Source organism: Triticum urartu, chromosome 7A, assembly GCF_056163025.1.
Source record: "Triticum urartu cultivar PI428250 chromosome 7A, HENAU_Tu73, whole genome shotgun sequence".
In the NCBI taxonomy this organism is placed as follows: Eukaryota; Viridiplantae; Streptophyta; class Magnoliopsida; order Poales; family Poaceae; genus Triticum; species Triticum urartu.
This window is the reverse complement of record NC_141879.1, coordinates 127,228,051-127,238,011: the sequence shown is the minus strand read 5'-3', so window position 1 is coordinate 127,238,011 and position 9,961 is coordinate 127,228,051.

Sequence of the window (9,961 nt, the reverse complement as noted above, 5' to 3'; positions counted from 1 at the left end):
CGCCGTCGCCGCCCCGAGGTCGCCGTCACCGTCACCGCCCGCTCCTCGTCGTTGTCGCCGCCGCCCGCTCCTCGTCGTCGTCGCCGCCACCCGCTCCTCGAGCCCGCGCCGCCCCGGAGCTCGCCTTCGTCCCCGAGCCCTCCTCCCCGAGCTCACGCCGCCCCTCGAGCTCGCCATCGTCCCCAAGCCCGCGCCGCCCCAAGCCCGTGCCGCCCCCGATCTTGCCGTCGTCCCCGAGCCCTCCTCCCCGAGCCCGTGCCGCCCCGACGCCATCCGCTGCCCTCGCCGACGCCCTCGCCGCCGCCCTCGCCGACGCCTCCGCCGTCTCCCTCGCCGGTCAACCTCGCTGTGAGCCGCCGCGCGCCACCCCGGTTTATCATTTTTTTTTCATTTTTTTGTTCGTATATATAATGTATATATGTATGTGGCTATATGTATGTATAGATGTTCATATATGTGTATTATTTTTTTTGTTCAGAGCATTTTTTGTTCATATATGTATTTTTTTGTTTATGTGTATTATTTTTTTGTTCATAGCATTTTTTTGTTCATAATTTTTTCATAGCATTATTTCCATGTATATATGTATGTGGCTATGTATGTATAGATGGATAGCATTTTTTTCCATGTATGTATGTCATTGTCGATATACCCCCTCCCCGTTAACTTCGACAGGATGGGGGGTCGATATAACCCTCCCCGATAACTTCGACATGAGGGGGGTCGATATACCACCTCCCTGATAACTTCGACATGAGGGGGGGGGTCGAGAACTAGTTTAGGGGGTCGAGGGTTGAGAACTAGTTTAGGGGGGGCCAAGGGTCCAGAATGTCGGACATTCATGAAAGAGGCGAGGAAGAAGGGGAAGAAGAGGGAGAAGAAGAGGAGAGGAAGAAGAGGAAGTCTTCTCCTCTATTCTTTTTTCTCTTCTTTTTTCTTCTTCTTCCTATATGTATTAGTTTTTTTATTTAGGTTGTTAATTAGTAGATATTAATTTTGTTCATATATGTATGGATGCATGTGATATGTATGTATGTATCGGGTATGTCGTTGTCGATATACCCCTACCCGATAACTTTGACATGAGGGGGTCGAGAGGGGGTCTAGGGTCGCCGAGGGGTCGAGGGTCGTCGGACATGAGAGGAAGAAGAGGATAAAAAAAGTTCTCCTCTATTCTTTCTTCTCCTCTTTTTTTTTCTTCTTCTTCCTCTTTTTTTATCGGGAACGAGGGTCGTCGAGGGTCGCCGAGCGGTAGAGGAAACCCTAAATAGCAAGTATCGTCAGTGTGAGATACATGTGGCCATCGGTGTCGGACAGTACATCCACGTCCCACAAGTGACGCGGGCTTCGACGCCCACGTCACTTGTGGGACGTGGATGTAGTGTCCGACACCGATGGCCACATGTATCTCACACCCACGATACTTGCTATTTAGGGTTTCCTCTACCGTTCGGCGACCCTCGACGACCCTCGTTTCCGATAAAAAAAAGAGGAAGAAGAAGAAAAAAAGAGGAGAAGAAAGATTTCTTCTTCTCTTTTCTTCTTCTTCTTCTTCTTCTTCTTCCTCTTTATTTTATCGGGAACGAGGGTCGTCGAGGGTCAGGGTCGCCGAGCGGTAGAGGAAACCCTAAATAGCAAGTATCGTCGATGTGAGATACATGTGGCCGTCGGTGTCGGACACTACATCCACGTCCCACAAGTGACGCGGGCTTCGACGCCCACGTCACTTGTGGGACGTGGATGTAGTGTCCGACACCGACGGCCACATGTATCTCACACCCACGATACTTGCTATTTAGGGTTTCCTATACCGCTCGATGACCCTCGACGACCCTCGTTCCCGATAAAAAAAAGAGGAAGAAGAAGAAAAAAAGAGGAGAAGAAAGAATAGAGGAGTTCTTACTCCTCTATTCTTTCTTCTCCTCTTTTTTTTCTTCTTCCTCTTCTTTTTTTTATCCTTGAAGCGTTGTCGAGGCCACCCCAAACCCTAGAGAAGCAGCGTCGAGGCCACCCCAAACCCTAGAGAAGCAGCGTCGAGGCCACCCCAAACCCTAGAGAAGCAGCATCGAGGCCACTAATTAATATTATTTCTACGTTTGCCACTAATATATCCATCTGTCATGTTTGAATAATAATTGCCATGTTGTCAATATTTGTAGAAACTATGGACACCGCCCGAGACGAAGTACAAGAAGAGTTGTTGGGGGACATAATCGCACGAGGAAGTGATGCCGTCTGCTCGTTGTTTCTCAACGACACCGATGGTCTGGAAGCAGCTGGCTATGATTATGATGGCTCTGGTGACCTAATGCCGGTGCAAGAAGGAGACTGTGAGGACGGATCCGGTGACCCAATGCTGGTGCAAGAAGGAGACCGTGATGACGTCTCCGGTGACCGAACCGAGTCCGGCCAGGTATATATATTAGTTAAGCTTCTGCTGACTAGCTAATTGATGCATTCATTGTTTTGGTATGTACACATATTAATTAAGTCTTTGTTCTTTTTTCTAGCCCTCCGGATCGAGCACAACTTCGGTAAAGAGACGAGGCCCGAAGAAAAAGTTGAGCTCAGATGAAAAGTTTGAGATCATAGCAATCGCGCCCGACGGCCAACCGATTGAACCCCTCCGGACAAAGAGCGCATTTGTTGCTCAGTGCGGGGTTTTGGTTAGGGACAAGATCCCGATCAGCATCCAGCAATGGTTAAAGCCGGCTACAGAAGACCCCGAGGTGTCTTATGTCAATGATATGCAGAAAAATGATCTTTGGACTGAGCTAAAGTCAAATTTCACCCTACCGCCAGAGGATGATCCGGAGAAGCTAGTTAAAGAGCAATTAATCAAGTCTTTTGCTCTTAAGAGGATGGCAGAACTATTCAGGAGGTGGAAGAAAGAGCTGAATAAGTTTGTCGAAAATAAAGAGACACCAGAATTCAAGGGCAGATATGAGAAGATCAGAGATCACTGGCCCGCATTTGTGGCCCACAAGACATCGGAAAAGAGTAAGAAGATGTCAGCGACAAACAAGCAAAATGCTGCGAAGAAGAAGCATCACCATCGCACGGGGTCAGGTGGCTACCTCGTAGCCCGGCCTAAGTGGGCCAAGACTGAGAATGATCTGGTTGATAAAGGGATCGAACCAGAGACAATTAACTGGCCAGACCATTGCCGGACTTGGTTCTTCGGGGATGGCGGAACCTTGGACCCTGTATCAGGGAAGTGCATTTGGACGAACGATCAAATGGACATACCAGTCAAGAAGCTTCAGCAGTATATCGAAGCAGCGCAGCAAGGGACGTTCTTTCCAGACAGAGAGAACGACGAGCTCACAATGGCCCTCGGGAATCCTGAGCACCCTGGACGGACACGAGGCACGCCAGGCTCCATTCCGTGGAAGGTTGGGTTTCCGGACGCAGGCGGTTACAAATGCCAGGAGAGGAGGAAAAAAGTGCAGCAGACCCAAATGCAGGCGTTGCAAGCAAGGGTACAAGCGATAGAGGAACGAGAAGCAAATCGCAGCAAACGAACTGCCGAAGCTTCCCCAGAAGCTACCCCGCCATCTCAGCGGAGAAGCAGCGTGGCTTCTACCGAGCTGCTTCAGCCGGAGCATGCCTTGACAGCTCCTGCCAGCTATCCCGTGGATGCTATCATGGAGTCTCAAAATTGCCACCTTATGACGCAATGGATGAATTTGAAGGTCAAGGCGGCTGTTGGCTCTGTTTTCCTACTGAACCCGGCACAACTTTTCACTGCCGGCCGATTCTAGAAGGATATGCTAGGGTGATGGTGGATGAAATAACGGAGGGATTTGAGGACCTCCAGCTTGGCCACCCTATCGGTGAAGGGGAGACTAGGCTGGGTTCTGCTCTGAAGACTCCATGCCTATGGCGGAAGGAGCTCATCAACCTTCCGAACTAGACGCCTCCGCCTCCTCCTCCTCCTCCGGCAAGTCAGGGCACTCCGCCTCCTCCACCGCCTCCTCCTCCGGCGAGTGACGATCAGGGCACTCGGCCGGCCCCTTCTCTGGCGCGTGGCGGCACTCCGCCTCCTTCTCCGCCTGCGCCGGCGCGCCCGAGCAGCCAGCCTCCTCCTTCTCCACCTCGTCAGCAAGGGCGGAAGAGACCTGCCGCCGCTCCGGCTGCTCCGGCGCGTCGTAGTCCTTCTCCTCCGCCTCGTAAGCAAGTAAAGAAGACAACCGCTCCGTCTACTCTGCCGGCGTCTAGCAGTACAGCCAGAGGCGGGAGGACATATAGATTCGGTCCTTCTCTGAAGACTCCAGAGAAGTTACCATACGAGAGGACCCCGGAGGAGAATGCCGAGATCGCGTGAGAAGAAGTGAGGAACTTCTTTGAAGGGGTGAAAGCAAAGAAACATCCACCTCCGGAGGAGAAGGTAGATCCGGTGAAAGTGAAGCACACTCTGGCTGCCCTGACAAAACCACCCAAGTCTCTGCCGAAAGGAAACTATGAGCGCATTATTGGAAAGGAATTTGTCAAAGCGGAGCGGTCGGGAAGTACTGTTAGTGATCAAAGGCTGAAAGAACGACGAGTTGGGAAACAAATTGCACAGCTCGGCGAACAAGCGAAGCAATCGTGCCCCCCGCTCAAGGTGCCTAGCGACATCATCGCTAATGATCCGAGGATGGTGCCCGGTTATAGCAATCTTGGAGATTACCTGCTCGACAATATACATTATGATTTCATGGAGGTGCAGATACAAAGATACGAGTACGGGAAGCCTCTCGTCAAAGATGAAAGATCTCTATCAACGATGATGCGAAGATTGCATGATTGGTAGTTGAAAATCTGCAGAGAGTCTGGGGGGAGGAGTACTTTGTATGTGAGAGTTAAAAAGGAGCATGACCTCGTTGGAATTGATCTGTTGCCTGTTCCATTTGAGGAGTTCTTTCAGTTTTTCAATCAATTGGCCCTCGATAAAGCAACGGTCACCTGCTACTGTCTGTAAGTAGTACTACTTCTGTCATTAAGTCTCTCTATATAGCTCAACTCTTTCATTGCATGTATTTATAATTATCCTCACTATATTATGCAGATTGAAGATCGCCGAATTGAAGAAAAGACAAGTCCATGATATTGGGTTCATTAACACATATCTCATAGATGAAACTGAGGTTAAATTTCATCCCGCAGATACCGAGGCCAACTTGCTACGATCGTTGGTAATAAATGAAAACAAAGATATAATACTCTTTCCTTACAACTTCAAGTGAGTGTTACTGTCTTGTGCGTATTCGGTTTCCCTTATATATTAGTCAAGGTTATAGTAATGTAATTGATGAGTTATGCATGCGTGTGCAGTTTCCACTATATTCTCCTAGAGATTAAGCTTGAGCAGGGACTAGTAACCGTCTTAGACTCAAGACGAAAAGATCCCCAGGACTATGCGGACATGACTCAAATGCTCGAGAAGTAAGTTAAATCGATCATTATCCACCACATCAGCAACTTTGTTCATTTCCTGATATATCAATTAATTGTTTTCTTTGTCTGGCAGGGTTTGGAAAAAATTCACCAAAAAAGCTCTGGGACTCCCGAAGAAGCTGCAATTTAGACACCCGAAAGTAAGTACTATAGTAGCATGTTCCGCGCATCTCCTATTGATTCAAGCGCTAGTTTCATCAATGCCATTTGGCATTCTTGCTTATCAGTTTGATTGACCTCTATTTCTTGTAAAGTGGTTGTGGCAGGAACAAGGGAATAATTTCTGTGGATACTACATTTGCGAGTCCATCCGCCACACGACCTGTGAGCAGGGCTACACTGACAAACAATATGAAGTGCGTAAATAACAACATTCACAATTTTATTTTGTTACCATCATTTGTGTTGAGTTTCATTCATTCATATATATATATATATATATATGTATTGACCCCCTTCTTCAAATTAGATGTTTCGGAAGCGGGATGAACTCCTAGCACCAGCTCGCATGCGAGCAATTCAAGAGGAATTGGCGGCATTCTTTCTTGACCACGTGATCGCTGAAGACGGAGAATACTATGTGGACCATGAGTCCGTATGTTAGGAGATTATATTTGTAAGAGATAATTATTGTATATATGTAGCCGGTAGTGTCGGATAGATATACGAGAACTTGTTGTTCGACCAATCTGTCGGAGAAGGAGAGGTGGTCGATATCACTTCTCTCTGTATGCATATATGTTCATGACGATCTTCTGTTTCCTTCGTTTGCTTACTAGCTAGCTAGCGTGTCTAGTCCTCTCTATACGTATGTATAGTATGTAGCGTCGACCAAGCACGGACATAAGAAAGGACACTTCTCTCTATTAATTATAGTTAGCTAACACAATATATGAAACACCTAAATTAACCCCCCAAAACCCCCAAACCCCCCCTTTAAAAAAACAAAAACTCCAGCCACAGAAATGCTGATGCGTGGATGCCTATTGGTCCGGGTTGGTGCCATCAACCGGGACCAAAGGCCCTCCTGCCTGGGCTCCGCGCATAGGCCACGTGGAGGCCCATCTGTCCTGGTTCTGGATTGAACCGGGACTAAAGGGACAGGGCATTAGTACCGACCCTTTAGTCCCGGTTCAGGAACCGGGACAAAAGGCCCTTACGAACCGGGACAACATGCCCTTTTTCTACTAGTGAGGGGGGCCAGCAGGGGCCCTGCCCCCCCCTAAGATCACTGATTTGCTGGTAATTAGTAGATGAATAGTGTGCAATTTATACAAAAATGCATGTAATAGTATTGTTTGGCCTCTGTTATGAAGAGTTTGAGTCATTTGGCCCCCTGATCCATAATTCCTGGCTCCGCCACTGCATGCAACAACAATTATAAGTAGGGACTTGAACAAATCATGATGGACATACTGTTCGTTAGCGGCTGCATGAGCGACGTTGTTGATGGCGATGTTCGTGACGATTTATTGCCGACGGTGTTGTACACAACGATGAGTAGCACCGTCTGACTTAGAACCCATGGTGATGAACTTTAGGAGTCGCGCAGAGCGCTTCCTAAATACCTAATTCATCACCTCCCGGTGCAGGATCGCAAGGACAAACGGTTTCGAACACCTGCTCTCCCGTACGCCGATGCACGCCGACATTTGGGATGGTGTGGACTACAATGGTGACACAAATTGCGAGATGAGGCAAATCCAAGGTGTTTTTGATATGTCTTTGGCCGCTACCGGTGGCAATATATATAATAGGACCAAAGGTGTTATCATGTCACGATCACGATCTCAAACCAACTTGGTTTCTAAGTTATATACTTTTCAGGGAAGAAAAAATTATCTTTTCTACCAAGACATCAGAAAATAAAACGGCAAAAGGAAGTTGCGCCCCCGCATGTTGCGCGCGCCGCCCCGACCTCGACCCAAGCCAGATAAGGCGAGGCGAGCGAGCGAGCGAGGGTGTGTGGTCTTTTATTTCTCTCCTTCACACATCACTAGTGTGGTGTAGAGAACCCACTATATAAAGAAGTCTCACACCTGCTCAACTTGCCGGAGTGGTACTAAACTTTAGAACCATTACTTGCCATTTATTCATGGGCCTAGTTGAGATTTCAGAAATTCTACATGGGCTAGGCCCATTATTTCTAACAACCCCCACCAGATCTCAAGTACCCATTTAGAGATTTTTGCTCAAAAAAACATTTAGAGATTTACCTTTTCTCACTACTTATTTAATATGCTACTAGTGTTTCAACAAAGACTGTTAAGTTGAATTTTTGTCTAGAGCTTTAAGTTACACACATCCACAACATGACAATGGACTATGCCTTGAATTGCTATTTTTGTGTGAACAGGTTTTACTCGAAGTCTTCACCATTACCTGGCTGCTAGTAGGCTACCTCGTGGTTTGGAGCACATACGTCATACTCCCTGGTCTCTTCGTGAGCTTATTAGAGATCAGACAAGTCTCATAGACTGTGACGCTTACAGTTGAAGCTCATATAGGCGCGTTATTTCAAGATTGCTCTGTAGGACAATACTTTGCAAGTCATAGCCAACATGAACACATTAATACATGTTGCCAACCTTCCTTACAGCTCTGAGAGTTTTGCATTTTCACATAGAGACAGTCACATATTACTCTCCTCAGTTAACCAATAGCTTGTTTTTCCCAGGTCGTAATTTACGGGATCTCCGATCAGAAAAGTTGGATTACTACTATGGTGTAACATCTATGCGTCTCATACCTATCTCCCTCTATACACTATCTACCATATTTCTTGATAGTCCCTTTGAAAAGGGATCTACCAGATTTTTGTTTGTTTGAATTACGTAACAGTTATTACTCAGGAGTTCCTCAACTTCGCGACAAACTTCAAACGCCTCTTCACATGTCTTGTGGACTTCGCATTATCCTTAGAATTGTTCACTTTTAGCAATAATTGTTTGGTTGTCACGAATAGTCCGTACAGGTTTTTCAATAAGGTACCCCACTCACACCACTGCAAAGAGGGTCTCGTCGATACAACACACATGTGTCATCATCATCACTCCTCCCCCCTAGAGGTGTCATCGCCATCCCTAAACCCTGAGAAAATGTTACATAATGGAGGGGGTGTACATTTTTTGGACTCACAAACAGATTTACCATAATATAAACATTCAGTTTGGTCTTAACAAATCTGTCCGGGCCATTTGCACCTATACATCTGCGATGATGACCCCGGTCTATATCATTGGTCCCGATACTACCGTAGACTCGACAAGGAAGTCATTCGAAGATTGTTTGACATGCTCAGGAACAACCCTTACTTCCGAAGGTTCGGGAGTCTTGACAAAGTGGAGCATATCAAGGAATATCGTCTGTCTAAACACCGATGCAATGGTATACAACTTGCAACTGTGTACTTTCTTGTGGTTCTGTAGGGTAACACGAGCATGTCACGAGTTGATTATGTACATCAAACAATGTTGGATCACCTTGCCATTGAGTTCATGTTGGCAATCTCAATTTACTAGCTTGAAAGGTGCTAATCCAACCTAAGGAGGTACAAGGAACTTGTAGAGATTGACTGCATGAGATGCTACTGACTACTGTGTCTACTGAGCAAGGCCTCCCTTATTCCCCATGTCTTCCATTCCAACTGATTTGGAAGCACATTCTTCATTGGCTTCTACCTCAGAGTCTCCCAACTAGTATTACCCCCTTTTCCCATCGAGGAGCAACCTATTTGATCGTGGCAAAGAAGTGTGGCTAGTATGTACCATCTCCATGTTACTACTTGCATAAGGATGGGACAATATATATGCAGCCACGGCAAACAACATGGTGTGCGCTTGGAGGTTGTTGGGTAGTACTATCTTGTTTTGGTTTCATGTCATAACCTTTCGTAAAGAACGGCCGGACCAAGCACTTCTATTGTTTTATAAGCAGAACAGTAGCATTAAGGTGGATTACCCTAATCCCGATTTATGATTTTTAGTTTACTAGTTGATTAATTATTTCAACTTCTTTAGATAAAATAAAATATAGAACAGTTATGCAAGCACCAATTGATCCGAGTGAAGTGCATCGTGCATGTCCTCGGACTATTTCGAAGATATCACATAGGCCATCGAATTATGAAAAGTGCTATCCAGGTCCTCGAAGATCCTCCAAGTGGGACGGAGCGGGTCTTCCTTTGACGGTTCTCTAACTCTTTCTTAAAATTTCTTGCGTTCTTACAGTACTGGTGCCCATTAGCTAGGCAGCGTGACCGCGACATGCTAGTTACAATGATGTCACCAAAAAATTGAATCAATTTTTCAAAATTTTCTGAAAAATAAAAAATCACCTTTTAAAAATGTGTTTTTATGAAAAGAAAAAAATAAAATAGCTTGAAAGACTGTTCCATCCACAACTACTTTTTCATCGGATGAGACCGTGAATCTGAATTAAGTCCTCACAAATGCCATTGAGGTATAAGAAGTGTTGTGTAATGCCATGTGGAGCACGTTAAAAAATTTCGCCTATTGCAACG